This window comes from Anolis sagrei, chromosome 5 (genome assembly GCF_037176765.1).
Source record: "Anolis sagrei isolate rAnoSag1 chromosome 5, rAnoSag1.mat, whole genome shotgun sequence".
In the NCBI taxonomy this organism is placed as follows: Eukaryota; Metazoa; Chordata; class Lepidosauria; order Squamata; family Dactyloidae; genus Anolis; species Anolis sagrei.
In genome coordinates, this window is record NC_090025.1 from 174,703,720 (window position 1) to 174,720,293 (window position 16,574).

Consider the following 16,574-nt stretch of genomic DNA (forward strand, 5'->3'; position numbering starts at 1 on the left):
CTTCTCAGTGAATATAATAATAGGTTAATGCAAAAATAGAAGGGCTTCTTGTTCAATTAAGACTCTTTCCCAGTCCCCAAGGACTTCTTTATGATAGCTGAATTACCAGATGTCCTGATTTCTTGGCTGTCATCCCATCCTGCTCAATATCAAGCCACACAATTTAAAATGGCCTGTTGTCTCTTGTTTTGCCAGATCAGCAATTAGCACAGACTAGGCTCCGATAGTGGATTAGTTGCAGGTAGCTCTTTAAAGGCAAAAAGGTTGTAGTATTTGCCTTCAATGATATAGAAAACTAAAGCAGATTAAAGCTTTAGTTTTCTATATCATTGAAGGCAAATACAACAATTTTTTTAAATCTTCTTCTTCTCCCTCTCTGGTTCAATCTCTCTTTTGTTCTCTTTATTTTTTTCTGATTTTATATATAATGTATTTTATTTATATCCTTTCCATGTTGCATCTTAACAAAGGATAGCAATACATGTGCTCCATAATCAGTTAACATCCTCCAAAGAGTCTTCAATATTAGAAATAACTACTTGACAATAAGAGCAATTTGGCAATGGGACCAGAGAGACATATATATATATATATATATATATATATATATATATATATATATTCATACTTGTTAAGAGATGGTTATCAAGAGTCTATCAGTCTCTATGGGAATGCTTGCATCCAGCATGAGAATCAGGCAAGGAGAAATCATTTTCCCCATAAACATTTCAGTTATTTATTTAAAAAATCTCTGCATTCAACAATGGTCTTTCCTTTTTGCAAAGCAAAAGACACAGAGACAATGGAAATTCACAGCCCAGCCTTAGGCAAGTTTCACAGTCTCAGTGCACTTCCTGACAGCCTCATAATCTGGGACAAATAAGTGGGGCAAAAAATCATGGTACCTGACAACAAATCCAAAGACAGAGTTGTTACTCCTGGTGAATGCTCCTCCCACCATCCTGACATGTTCATTTATAACAGATTTAAGAAATCCGCAAGATGGCCGGGGGACATCTGCTGGAAGTTTACTTTGAATTTTTTTAATTGACCCTCTGATATGTGCTGGACCTCTTAAGTGCTGGTGTGAATACCTGAATATTCACACAAGCAGATTTCTTGTCATTTTCTCTTCTTACCCACTTGCTGCCTTTACTTTTCCCCCTCATATACCCTGTTTCTCTTTGGGGCCATTTGCCTGCCATACTGGTACCCACTATATAAATTCAAGCTCTGTTTAATGAACATCAGAAAAAAGGAATGAATATAGGAATTTCTCATGAGAACTGCTTTCCAATTGTGCTTCCATTTAGCCACCTGTGTGCCCATGGCTCCATTTGTTTATAGCCTTCATCAGCTGTTTTGAGATTGTCAAATGCAGACATGCGCTGGAGCAGTCCACACCAGTGTATAGGAACAAAGTAATGTGTTTTCTTTGAGTGCAGGGATATATAGTCATGCAAATATATGTGCATTTTCCAGCAAAAATCGGGGTTTAAGGGCACCTTTTTTAACATGTGTTTTTGGCCGTTAATGCAATCAAATGCACAATTTTGGCAAGCGTCATTTAGCCACCCCATCTTTTATCCTGGTTTCTTCTGCATTTTAGGGTCTGTGTAGAAGGGCCCCCAACTTTAGGAAGACAATGGCAATCCCCCTCCCCCTTGAATAAATCTTGTCAAGAAATCCCCATATTTCCAACCTATGGAAACCCTAAGGTGATAAAGTTTCCAACCCAATGGCCTTAGGTCATGGGTTGGAAACAACATGAAGGTATGTGATTACAAATCTCACATTAAAAAGAGTCCTCAAAATAGTGCAATGGGGAAATTGCTGATTTAAATATTTATTTCTTTTACCATGAGAATAAAATTAACAAATGTGAGATTGCTAAACTAAAAACCCAGTGGAGTTTGCTTATTATCTCTGATAGTGTACCTTCTTTTCTTATAACAACTGTTCTGCCTATAGACATCAAGAGGTGTTGGTGCCAATTCAGATCTCCCTTTTGCATATACATATACTATGAGCATTTCTTCCTGAATGAGGGGTAAATAGTAGGCCTGGGTAACAACGCAAAAATTTGTTTTTAAAATCGATTTGTAATTGGGGGTTTTTTTTTTGTTTCGATATTTAAAATAATTACAAAATTTTCCAAAAAAAAAGTTCGGTATTTACGAAATTTCGTAAATATTTACAAAACATTTTGTAAAGATGGCGCCCTTTTTTTTCAATATTTTTAAATATTTTTTAAATTTAATTATTAATTTAGTAGAATAGGGAGGAGAAATTAAAATTATTATTAAGGAGGGAAGGCAGGCACTCACTCTGGCGGGCCCTTTCGCTCGCCGCTCACTCGCCCCTCTCGCTCGCCGCTCGCAGAAAACAAGCTTGCTCCCTCCTCCCTGTGGCTTCCTCTCACTAGCTACCATGATTTCCTGGCTTTTGGACATAAAGATTTGAAGGGAGATTTAACAAATCAGCTAAATGTATTAAGAACCCTCTTCACAATTGGAACACATTAGAACATTTACATAAAGCTGCATTACCCATATTCCCAATCATATCCCCAAGTTCGCCTCTCTCCCTTCCAAGGAAAAGTAAAAGCTCGCCCTCTCAGCAAGCATCGGCAGGCGGCCATCTTACGTATTTCCGAAATGGACGGAAATACAAAATTTTTTGGCGCCTGCCGTTTCGATATTTAAAAACACTTCCAGGTTAAAAAAAAAGTTTTGTAATCGTTTCGTAATTCAAAAATTAACGAATTTTTTAACGAATTACGAATTAACGAAACGAATTGCCCAGCCCTAGTAAATAGCTAAGACTCAGGATGAACAGTGCCCAACACTCCTTCTACACTCTGTGGAAACAGGTTTCCTCTATTTTTGTTTCAACTGCTCTCAAAAACCAAACTGTTCCAGCTTTAAAACATAGCATGGGATGCCTAAGACTTCACTCTATTAAGGTATTCCAATGCTATATAACATCCCTTCTTAATTCCTAACCCTGATGTTTTAAACATACACTTTCATAAACTCTATTTTACTCGGTTAGAATTATCATATTCTTGAAAAGTGATACTTTATGCAAGCAAAAGAAAAATATATAGATGCAGTATTTCTATGTTGCCATATATTTCAATGAAAAGTATATTGGAAAGAAGAGGAGATTGGTGTTTTGGAGGTGGCTTGAACTTACAGCAAAATGAGAAATCTTTCTGATTCCACAAGGAGTCCTTCAAACATCAGAAATAAAGAAAACGCCCTATTCACAGGAGCTGTTGCAAATCCTGAGTTATTTAAACATCCAGAGTTCCTTGCCTAAGAAGACCATATGAAATCCATGGGGTTTCCATAGATGAATAGATGACTTGAAGACACATATAAACACATATATTTGGACTGTGTATGTCTGACTTTATTCCTTCTACACTACCCCATCTGGCTGTCCCTCTCCTGTAGCCTCAGGTAACCAAGTACAAAAGTACCATTTTTAAAATGTAAAATTTCCTATAAGGATCTTTTTGACTCCCTTCGTGATTCCTGAAGCATTTCTGAAATTTATTCCCTTACTTATCATAGGCCCCCAATCTCTTGATAATATTGACCAAATATTTTGTCTTAGTAATTTGGCTTACTCTTTGATCATAATTCTATTAAATAGAAACAGGGTCTGTAACAACATGTTACAGTACAGAGTTCCCCAGTTCAATGTGCCAGCCATCCATGTCTTCTTCCAGGATTCTCCATTTCATCTTCCCCACCTCCACAGTTTTTCATATTTCATACATACCTCTGATTTCAATCTAAGAAACATGAAACACAAAAAAGAGAGAAAAATGAGAAACATGGTGTTACAAATGCTATGTACATCTTAATTCTCTCTATTTCTGAAAAACAGCAAAATGCTTGTGTAGTCAAAATTCATTATCAAAGAAGAAATTAGCAGACTTGAGAACATTCAAAATTTAATGAACTCTAAACAATATTTAGAATGAAATCTAAAGATTGTTTGATTGAATGTGTTTGTCTGAATTTGTTTAAAACAATACAAATGGGATAAAAAACACACCAAGGCTAGGACAAAGATTTTAAGAAATCTGTCTATCTATCTATCTATCTATCTATCTATCTATCTATCTATATCTCGGTACCTAAAAGAAACTTAACCAGGTACTTGAGATATATCTCATAGGGTCATAAAGCATTTGTGAGCAAATGCACCTATATACTCGACAGATGTATACGGTGTACCCTTCATATTTATAGGATCAGTAGATTGGATCATTTGTGAATTTGATTAATATGTTTTCTCTAGGAATCCTTGGGTCTTTCAGTGCAACTCTGTGGCAAGCTTTTGACCTTGAAAGGCATTTTTAAAGCTCTCTGGGCAATTCTATGTTATGCTTCTGCTGAAAGTTGGGCATAGAGTCATGTCTGATGACCTAGAGATTCGCAGAAAGATGCCCCTCAGGTTAAAAAAGACCCCAGTGGATTTATTTATAGTTTTCCATTTTTACAGGAGTCCTGTGCCCTTAACTTGAGCAAACACAGAGAGCTGATTGTATAATCAAAGTTTAAACAAAATAATCCCTGTTGTGGAAGAATGAGCTTCACCCCATTCTAAAAAGTTTGAGAAAAGAAAAGCTAAGCAGCAGTACTAAAATCCCTCCTGTTATTTCCCATCACAGTTACAGGGTGGACACAATGTCTTCATCAATGACAGCTGTCTAATTCCAAAGGCTTTGGTATAGAGCAGTGGATCCCACTGGTCTATCAAATGAAGAGTTACTCCAACCCAAGGCAAGCTGAGTATTTTTTGCTAGTAATTAAAAACACAAAATGCTCAAGCAGCTTACAACAGATATTCAAAGAAGCCTAGGAAGAGAATAAACACTTAAACATTTTATAAAAGACACAGTGACAGCAGATAAAAGCAATGCAAAATACTTGTTCTCCCGAGATTTTCTCCTGCAAACATCAGCTTGGCAGGTTAGATGTCAGCTCTGAAAATAAAGGTACCCTGAAACTGTGCCATTGAGATGCCATAGGACAGCTGAAGACGAGACGTCGTTCCATAACATCCCAGCCAGAAGAAGTAATAATTTCATTATCTGTGGGCTTAGAGAATCCCTCAGCAATCTCTCCATCTCCTCAGCCTATAAAGCCAGGAACTGATGATATTTAAAGACTAATTTAAGGAATGAGACTTGTTCTTAGGGAGATGAAATCAAATGCAAAACAGACCTTAGTGCTTCAGGCATAACCAGGCATCCTGAAGACACAACATACCTCTTTTGACTGGAATATATACTCTTCAACTGTCCTGGTTTCCCCACTTCTTCAGCTGCTTTTAAAGAATCCCAGTTTCTCTCTCCTCCTTTTTCCTTCTCCCTTGTTCTCTGCATACTTCTCGTGCTGCAAATTGAGTTCAAAGTACAGATCAGTCTTCACAGTAAAATGATTGAGCAATGGAACTCATTACCTAGACAGTCTAGTCTCTGGACATCTTTAAAAGAGGCTGGGCAGCCACCTGCTGGAGATGCTTTAGCTGGAGATCCTGCATCAAGCATGGAGTTGGACCCAATGGCCCATGAGATCCCTTCCAACTTTATGATTCTATTACTGTGTTTCATACTGTGATTTTACGTGGACACACGTGTCCCTATTTTAATCTGTGAAATGTTGGAGGGTATGAGAATAGGGGAAAAGAACACACAGTAGAGCTCAGTGAGTATTTTCTGTGACCATGACTGTATACGAAACATTGATCCAAATCTTACATCTTCCAGAACCCGACTTTACCTCGTGTGACCCTGCTTACTGGGACTTTACCTTTTATGACCTGGCTTGCTGAGACTTTGCCTCAAATACCCTTACTTAAATCAGACTCCTGTCACTTCTCCTGTGAGTCTCAGCCAAAGAGCACAATTCTTCAAAAGAGAGTGGAAAACCAGTAGAGATGAGTGACTGTGCTTCCACAGTTTTGAACAGAGTTCAACCAATATCTCTTGCAATGTTTTTGGGAGAAAAAATACTGAGGTTTCTCTCCCCGCCCCCTTATGAAAAAATGGAAACAATTACGAAACAATTACGAAACGATTTCAAAACAATTACGAAACGATTCCGAAACAATTACGAAACAAATTGAAAAAAATCGTTTCGATTTTTAATTACTCCTGCATGGCTCAATATCAGATCGTAAGCTAATTTAAATACGAATTAATAACGAATTACGAAATTAACGAACAAAACCGCCCAACCCTAATGATTAATTGAGACAGCTCCTGGTAATTCAGGACAGTTGAAAGGTATGCAATTGAATCACAAATTATGACCACTATAAGCCTCTAGTGCAGTGGTTCCCAACCTGTGGGCCATGAGACCTAAAATAAGGGCTCTGAGACATGAGGGGGAAATTGGTGCTGGGAGTGTGTCCCACTGTTGGAGGAGAGGGAGGTTTCTCTCCCCACCCCCTTACAAAAAGATTGCATTCCAGCATGATATCTGAATCTCCCCTTCCCACAGTTTGGAATATTTGAGCTAATATTTGAGCTGATGTTTGGAACACTAGAATGTGCAAAATAGTGACCTGCCCATGTAAACACCGCTATTGCTACTTGTGGCAGTAACAAATAAGCAGGACAAAAAATCCTCTTGGGGAAACAAAGTGTGAATCAAATCTGTGATGAGCAATTGGAGAATTTCTTCTCTGCTGGAGGATGCTTTCCCTAATTTCAATACATGAAATGCTTCCCTCAATTTTTTCCCTCATAAATAGAGAAAATTCTATCTATTTGATCTTAATACAAGTATTCCACATTTTTGGTTTTGAATGTTCCACTGTTTTGAGAGATCTAAATCATAGCTATATTTTGATCCCTGGTCAGCCCTTTTGACCACTGCTACTGCTTTTGTGGCATGCTGTTTTTTAACCTGTTGGTTGACTCGGGACAATCTAGTATTAGGCTTTAAATCTACATGCTAAAAGAGTAGGTTCCATTTTTAGCCAATTCTATTTTTTTGACAGTTGTCTAGTCGCTAACCTATCAGATAAAATCACACTTTTTGTTAGGGAGGCATGAATGTCAGCCATTTTTGCAATAAAATAAAATAAGAAGAATATACATTATTTTGTTCTGTGATGGTTTGCAAATGTGATTGCTTGAAGATTTGATGGATATGATCTCTCTGGGAAACTCTAGCCTCCAGTGCTACTCTATGCTCAACCTCTGCTAGGCATTGACCATAGAGTCACACCTAAAGAGATGTACACTTAGGTTAAAGATTGTGCTCCTAATCCAAGTAACAAAGGGCAGATCCAGACAATCTTTTATACCAGAAGCATCCACGTTTAAAAAATGATGATGTTTCTGGGAGGCTGTCTACCCCCACCCCAGAAAGCACACAGTCTCTTGGGTGGGTGTCCAGACATTCTCTCGAGAATATGTCTAGAGGCTCTGCCCCTCCCCCCAAGCCCCCAGACCCCTTAGAAAAGGGAAGGGGTGGGTATTCCCACAGTTTACCGGGCTTATTTCACTGATAAACTGTGGGAATACTATCTGGACTGCAGTGTTCTGCAGTCCAGAACTAGAAAAAGTGGCTTTATCATGTGCCTTCCAAGAAGGTGTGGAATAAACCCATTATCTAATTAATTTGCTACAAACCAGGAAAACCCTGGTTTGTAGGAAATTAATTAGATAATGGGTCTGGACAGCCCCTCCTTTATTGCGGTAGATACTGCAATAAAGGTACTGTCTGGATGGGCCCATAGAAGGGCTGAATGTATTTGTTTTACATCAGTTACCTACAGTTAAGTAAAAGTAGCCTACATAACTCTCCTTTTGATTCTTTTTCTTTAAAAGAACCCTGTGAAATAAGTTAGGCTATGATGGAGAATGGCATATCCAAGATCACTTAAGGAACTTCATGTCTCAGCAGGGACTGGAATTGGCACCTGTCTTGTCCCAGCCACATACTCTTTTTCTGCTTTCAGACAAATAGCAGATGGTTTATGGAAAAGATAGCTTCATTTCTGGTAGTGTCCTAGCATTGGCTAAACTCCACCAGAATCATATTTATGCTCATGTCCTTTTTTGCCATCTGGTTTTGTCCTTCTTAATTGTTTGTTGTGGATAGGGATTCCTCTAATATCCAATTAACATGATTTTATTCTTTTGCATTTATGTGGATGGAAGCCATTGTTACGGTTCACAACAGCTGAAAATTATTTTGTTTCTGCTTGTTACCATCTCTGGCCTTGACAGTAACCATCATATTGTAAGAAAATATTGGCAATCTACAGGACAACCAACACTTGATGGAAATCATTCGGCTTTATTTTCACTGGTTGAGGATCCTGCCGCAGATGGCAATAAAGAACTACAAAAGGATGACTGCCTTTAAGAATAATCATGGTTTAATTCTTAAATAGTTAATTTGAAGTATCAGTCTGCTTTATGGAGGCTTGTTCAGCACATGGAAAAGCCCAACTCTATATATTGTCACTGAAAAAATTGAGACCTTATCATGGGCAAAGTTTGCTCTTTGTATTGGACACAGGAGGAAAAAAGCATTCTTTCTTTGAAATCAATAAAACTGAGTTAGCAGAATATCTTGTATTTTATATTTAAACTGAATCACTACATAACTTGTTTTGAAGGCCTCATTGCTGGAGAAAATCTAGTATTTTCAAATAACATTTTTGAATACTGGTCTAAATTAAATAATTGTTTCACCATAAAAGTTGCAAACTATGCAGGTTGTACAGATCGAGCATCCCTTATCCAGAAATTTGAAATACTGTACTCCAAAATCACAAATTGTCTATATGGTGGACCGGCCCGTAGCCAGGATTTTGATTCGGGGGGGGGGGGGGGGGGGGGGCTGAGTTTGGTTCAGGGAGGGCTGAAAATCTACCCTAGCAAACCTTTTTTATTGTTATCCCAGTACCCCCATACATATGGGATATATTGAGCATGGCGATCAGATAATGGTATGAATAAACATAACAGTTTAAATAATGTACCAGTAAGGCCTTCTTGCGGACCACCCTGAGAATTTCGGGGGGGGGGGCTGAAGCCCTTTAAGCCCCCCCCCCCCGCAGCTTGTAGCCCCCCCCCCCCCCGGCTACATGCCTGATGGTGGAGATAGTAATACCTTTTGCTTTCTGATGGTTCAAGTTACGTAAAATTTGTTTCATGCTCAACATTATTAAAATTATTGTATATAAAAGTACTGTCAGGCTACATACTTAAGGTATATATGAAACACACATGAATTTCATGTTTTGATTCAGATTCCATCTCCAAGATATCTCAGGTATTCCAAAATATTTTTTTCAAATCCAAAACATTTCCACTACTAAGCTTTTCAGTCAAGGGATACTCAACCTGTAGTGACTCTGCTGTATTGGGTAAGCATTTGAACCGTACATCGTGGCTTTGTGATTTCTACTAGAACTTGAAAACTATGTTGTATGAATTAGAGTTGTTTTCTTTAGCTGTAAATGGTGTTAGAGAGAAGTAGCTTTAAAGAATTGATCACAGCAACTCCTAACAAGCGAGAATTAATTTACAACGAAATGCATTTGTTTTTAAAAAATGGAACCCCAGATCTGGAATTTAGCAGTTGATGTCCTTAAATGTGTAATGTATAGTATACTCACAGTGGATTCTTAACATGATTTGGTTGAATGGGCAATATATCTTCAATCTGCCATGTTCAATGACACTATTTTGCCATATTCTTTAGGGTAATGTGGGCAGGATATGCCAAACTGAAAAGCACAAAATGATGGCAAACATCAGTCATGTTCTCTAGGCGCAGGTAGTTGGCATAAGCCTTGGATTGTCACTGCTGGAAAACAATGCCAAGCGATTGCAGGTTTTCCCTGTATGACAAAACCTTGATGCAACCCTATCAAGACAGCCCATCTGGTCACACCAGGTGGTAAGAGCACTCCATCTACACTGCCAGGTGTCAGTAAATGCAATAGGGACTATGGGAAAACAGAGTATGTATTTCTTATTTACTGTATTTTTCATTCCTACTTTGCAGACAATTATTGCTCTGACAATTTCAGTTATGATTATGATCCCCAAAGAGACACAATAAAAGAGAGAGGGAGGGAGAAAAGCTCTGCTAGGAGGTTTACAAAGTAACTAGACAAAGACATAGAAAAGAAAGGGAGAGGAGGGAAAGACTGTTGTAGTTCAGCCTTTGATTGTGCCTGCACCTGATATCTCTGGGGATTCTGGGGTTTCTGGGCCTGTTGGTCAACCTGTTGACATAAAGGATTCTTGGTCCTGTTAGTCAGCCTGTTGACACTAGGGATTCTCGGTCTGCAAGTCTGCAGGCAAGTCAGCAGGAACAGCTAGAGATTTTAGAGACTGAAAGTGAGTGGTCTCTGGCTGAAGGGCCCATTCCAACAGAAGAGGATGATAGTGAAAGTCCAAGTGGTCAGATTAATGAGCAATTAGATAGAAGATTTATGTTTCATCAACACAGACTTTCACATGAAAAAGTCCGAAGGTCAAATCCCAAGGGAAAAGGCACATTTTTTTCTCCATATTAGCTAGGCCAACTGAATCTTTGGTCAGTGGAAGCAACGTTGGAAACTGAGGATAAAACTCCTGTCCAGTCAAGGGATTTTCTAGTGCCATGTTCTCCTGTTTGTTCCTGTTTCCAAGTGCTGAGGACTGACATGAATTATATGTTTTGGATTTATTCTGCTCTTGTATTTATGGCTTTTGGATGCTACTCATATATCTTGTTTTGTTTGGATTATTGGACTTTGGTTTCTGATACTATTTTGATGAATTATTTGTTATATGTTCTTCAAAAAAAACTGCTTGCTATTTTACCTTGGACTGATGTGTGTGTTAAGTGCAGAAGTGCTTCCTAACCTTGGAGTACATCAAAGACTGGATCTACACTGCCATATAATGCAGCTGAACTGCATTATATGGTCAGTGAAGACCAATATGATACAGTAGTGTGGATCAAGCCAATGGACCCATTTACACTTCCATATGATGCAGTTTCACAATACAGTTTAACTGACTTGAACTGCATTATATGGCAATGTAGATGGGACCAAAGAGAAGAGAAGGCAGTGGTGGCTGGTAGCTTTCATATGACAGCAACAGCAAATCCATGTAAGCAGGGACTTACATAAATAGCAAGCAGGTGTGTATTGAATTCTAATGTTAGACTGTAGTTATATTACTTACTTAGGCGATTCCTCATTGGCCGAGTAGGATAGTCTTCCAGGATCAGTGTTCTGGTGGATCCGTAGGTGACTGTGGAGCCCTATTCTTGATCTGCATCTTCTCCCGCAGTGAGGGCATTGGTTTCCAGGTGGAAGGTGGTCTTGGTCGTGGTTAGCTTGACGCGCCTTCCTCTTGGCACATTTCTCTCTTTCGCCCTCCATTTGTGCCTCTTCAAATTCTGCATCACTGCTGGTCACAGCTGACCTCCAGCTGGAGCGGTCAAGGGCCAGGGCTTCCCAGTTCTCAGTGTCTATGCCAGAGTTTTAAAGGTTGGTTTTGAGCCCATCTTTAAGTCTCTTTTCCTGTCCTTCAACATTCCGTTTTCTGTTCTTGAGTTCAGAGTAGAGCAACTGCTTTGGGAGACAGTGGTCGGGCATCCAGACAACGTGACTGGTCCAGCGGAGCTGATGGCAGAGGACCATCGCTTCAATGCTGGTGGTCTTTGCTTCTTCTACCACGCTGACATTTGTCAGCCTGTATTCCCAAGAAATTGGCAGGACTTTCTGGAGGCAGCGCTGATGGAATCATTCCAGGAGTTGCATGTGACGTCTGTAGACAGTCCACGTCTCACAGGCGTATAGCAGGGTTGGGAGGACAATAACTTTATAAACAAGCACCTTGGTATCCCTACGGATGTCCGGTCCTCAAACACTCTCTGCTTCATTCAGAAAAATGCTGCACTCGCAGAGCTCAGGCGGTGTTGTATTTCAGTGTCAATGTTGACTTTGGTGGAGAGGTGGCTGCCAAGGAAATGGTCAACATTTTTTAATAATACACCATTAAGCTGTATCTCTGGCATTGGAGAGGGATGGACTGGTGACTGCTGGAACAGCACTTTGGTTTTCTTGATGTTCAATGACAGGCCGAGCTTCTCGTATGCTTCTGCAAAGGTGTTTAGAGTGGCTTGTATATCTTCTGAATGTGCACAGACGACATTGTCATCAGCATACTGGGGTTCTATAACAGATGTTCTTGTAACCTTGGTTTTGACTTTCAGTCTGTTGAGGTTAAACAGCTTGCCATCTGTCTGATAGATGATTTCCACTCCAGTGGGAAGCTTCCCATCAACAAGATGAAGTATCATAGTGATGAAGATGGAAAATAAGGTTGGGGCAATAACACATCTCTGTTTGACACCTGATTCCACCTTAAATGGGTCACTTTGGGAGCCATTGCTGTTCAAGACTGTTGCCATCATGGAGGAGCCGCAGAATGTTCACAGATTTGTCAGGGCACCTGATTTTTTGGAGGATGGTCCAGAGAGCACTGCGATTCACTGTGTCGAATGCCTTTGCAAGGTCAATGAATGCCATGTACAGAGGTTGATTTTGTTCCCTGAATTTTTCTTGCAGCTGTCGTGCAGTGAAGATCATGTCCACTGTTCCTCTGGAGGGGCGGAAGCCGTTCTGGGATTCTGGGAGGGTGTCTTCTGAGAGGGGCAGAAGGCGGTTTGCAAGGATTCTTGTGAGGATTTTCCCAGCAGAGGTTAGAAGGGAGATACCTCGATAGTTTCTGCAGTCTGTTCTTTCCCCTTTTTTGAAGAGGGTGATGATGGTGGCATCCTTGAAATCTGCTGGGATTTTCTCGGGCACCCACACTTTTTCTATGAGCTGGTGGAGTTGTTGTGTGAGCTCAGGTCCTCCCTCTTTAAAGATTTCAGCAGGGATCCCATCAGGTCTTCTGGCTTTGTTATTTTTTTGTTGGTTGATGGCATTGCTGACTTCTTCCAAACTAGGCAGTGCTGCAAGCTTATCCCTGGTTTGTTGTTGCGGGATTTGTGAGAGAACCTCTTCGGCCACATTGGAGCTGCGATTGAGGAGGCTTTGGTAGTGTTGTTTCCAACGTAGTGCAATTGATTTTTGGTCCTTCAGGAGTTTGGTTCCATCTGATGAGCATAGAGGCTGTGTGCCATGGTTTCTTGGTCCATAGATAACCTTTGTGACTTTGAAAAATCCCTGAGCATCATGGGCATCTGTCAGGTGTTGGATTTCTTTAGCCTTCTTTGTCCATCAGATGTTCTTGAGTTCTCTTGTTCTTCTTTGGACCTCAGCTTTTGCACTGGTGTAGATCTTTTTCTTAGCAGCACAGTTGATGTCTCTCTGCCATGTTTGGAAGGCTTTCCTTTTCTTGTCAATTAGCTGTTGGATCTCGTCATTTTCGTCAAACCAATCTTGATGTTTCTTGGTTTGATATCCAATAGTTTCTTCGCAGGCTGTGATGATGGAGGTCTTCAGTTTGTTCCAGTATTCCTCAACATTTTTGGGGAGTTCTACGGGTAGATGGTCCTTGAGTGCTGTTTGGAGAAGGGCTCATTTTCAGGGCTCCTGAAGGGCTTGGGTGTTCATTTTGCATCTTGTCTTTCTTCCTTGGAGTCTGTGCTTGGGGGCAATCTTGATAGCCATCGTGGATCGGATTAGCCTGTGGTCAGTCCAGCAGTCAGCAGCACCTGTCATGGCTCATGTGAGAAACACGTCATGGCGGTCTCTGGCACGTGTTGTTATATGCCTCCTTTATCACACATCTCCCCCTTTTTCTCTGATAGATCAACTAATGCATGAACACCCCAGTTTTGTAAAGCATAAGAAATGGATTATAATTGCAAAGTTAAAAACAAGTGTGGTGTTTCATTCTAAATAAAGATAGCTTCACAATGATTGCATTTTTAAAAATTGAAAGTTTCTTTTAAAAATGGAAGAACTTTACAGTTCAAGGGAGGAACTCATTTTAATTCTATTACTAATGATTTCCAATATAAAGACTGTATATATTAGATTTCAAATACATAAAAAGAATGTAAGTATCCATTTTAAAATAATACTTTTGAGCACCAAGGTAAAAAGAACATTTATAGGGAATAAATATAAAGTTGATAGTAATGATTGCTAACCTTTGAAGTGACAGCAGTGGGTACAAAAAATAGTTCTATTGTGAAAGCACAGCATATTACCAAGGGAGAAAATACAGATATAGCACAGTGGTTATATCTTTCAATTGCACAATTTCTTCTAGTGATTTTTTTAAAAAAAGGTCCAGGCTCATACAGAAGGACTTGGGATAAGAATTGGAGTTTCAATGCTCACCAGAAGACTGCCTGTAGGAACAGCCATTGCTCCTCGTCACTGAACTGAAATGACATGAGTGAATCTGGCAGATCACATCCCATGTGCTTTTAAATACTTCCTCCTGTTTCCAAACACATCAGACGTAAAAAAAACCAAAAGAAGCAAAAAGGTCAGAAGACATAGAGAGTACAGGGGATCCGTGCTTCTTTTAGGTTCTTCTGGGATGGACTAAACTCTTGCCCTTTGCTGCTCTACTTAGGGATGTGTGTAATATCCCAAAACCTTACTGTTTTCGGATCTGTTTTCGGTTCCCCTTCCATTTTGTTTTCTGAGCCATTGCCGAAATAGGGAGTGGTGTGCCATTTTCCTATTGGAGACAATGGTGGAACTTTATAAGCTTGTTTCTCAGTCATTTTTAGGCATATCAGGAGGAAACCTTCTTCCTTTGTAGGCCACATGTATGACTGCAAAATAGCTGCCAACTTTCAGAACATTTCACCAATCCACTAATTTAGGGGAATTTAAAAAAAGGTTTTACCATAGCTACAAGAGGGTTATGGGAATTATAGTTGCTGCTGCTTGTGTCCATTCTTAGCCAATCGGAGATCAGTGCTGCTTGTGTCCATTCTCAGCCGACCAGAGAATGGACATAACCAGCGCTGATTAGCTGAGAAAGGAACTTGAGAAACAGAGAGAAAAATCGGAGATCATGCGATCTCCGATTGGCTAAGAATGGACACAGCAGCAGCAACTATAATTCCCATAACCCTCTTGTAGCTATGGTAAAACCTTTTTTAAAATTCCCCCAAATTAGTGGATCGGTGAAATGTTCAGAAAGTTGGCAGCTACTTTGCAGCCATACATGTGGCCTACAAAGGAAGAAAGTTTCCTCCTGATATGCCTAAAAATGAATTAGAAACAAGCTTATAAAGGCCCATCTGCCAGGGATGGGCCTTTGTGAAGGAGCCTGGGAAGTGCTCACCTTTGTCTTTTAAAGAAGTAAAGAGAAATGGAAGGAAAGGAGAAACCCCCCTCCCCATTAATCGAAGAAGAAAAGGAAGAGAAAGAAGGTAGAGTTCTGCTAGAGCGGCTCAGCCCCCATTCGGTTAGGCTTTGGGTGGATCTCCCCAATCCATTTCGGCTGTTCCAAATGCTGAATTAGCCAAACTTCCAGAACTTCCTGAAGCAAAATGGATATCTGCACATCCCTAACTCTATTAAGAGAAAAGAAATGTTCCCTTTTTGTTAAGGGTTAAGGTAGATAAGTCAACACAATTTTGGGTGGTTGATTTTTTACTGAAATTTCTAAACGTATACATAAGTATGTTGGTTAAATGATGAACATGGAGAACATGCATACACCTGCTAGCTACCTAATAATATATCTTGATTTAGATTTTAAACACCTTGCTAGAATGTATAGAAGGCAGCAAGCTTTTATTAGATTTCTATTATTATTGGCTCTAGAAAAGCCTTCAGTACATGATTTCCAAATTTATCTGGAGCAGAGTGTCAGCACACCACAAATGCTCTGTGGATGACTAAACAGGATATATTTTGTACTTTTATTTCTCAGTATTGTGAATTTAAACAAGCTCCCTTTGTTCCATCAGTGCTAAAATTATTTTTTTCATGATTTGAGTTGAATTTAGGAATGCCAATTCTCAGCTGGGCAGAAACCCTAACTGATGGAGTTTGTACATCTTCAGAATAGGAGAGCCCCTTGAATAGAAGTTCCAAAAGATCTTGATCTGGAATTGGACCAAATGGACTTGTTGAAATAATGGAAGGTCTGTGGAAGGTAGCAAATGGTTATTGGTTGACATGACCTCTATGTGAATTTGTTGCCAAGAGACTACTTTCTCTACTTGACAGTTTCTTCATATTGAAAAAAAGACAGTACAGCATGTCAGCACGTAATTATGGGCTGACAGAACTCCCAATTATATGGCTATTCCCCAGAAGAAAGAGGAGGAGGCGGAAAGAAAGAAAGAAAGAAAGGGAGGACAGTGCTTTTTTAAAAATAGAATAGATGGCTTTATAATCATTGAATTTTAGAAGTCCCTGCTTAGATTGATTATTTCTATTTTATGTACTCAGTTTTAGAATGACCTATAAAAAGGAGATTGTCCCAGACTTTATTTGAATATAGGCAATATTGTCTATTGTACAGGACTTCTAATGAATTGTATATATCTTCTACTGTAGTTTCACTAAGGTGCAAATCTGGAGAGATTAAA

At 39.6% G+C, this 16,574-nt stretch overlaps 1 protein-coding gene across 3 annotated transcripts in view; it reads left to right on the forward strand.

The window, feature by feature from the left end:
- PTN (pleiotrophin) overlaps positions 1–16,574 on the forward strand; it is a 120,078-nt gene that overhangs the window by 50,762 nt on the left and 52,742 nt on the right. The gene's annotated exons all lie outside the window — the stretch shown is intronic.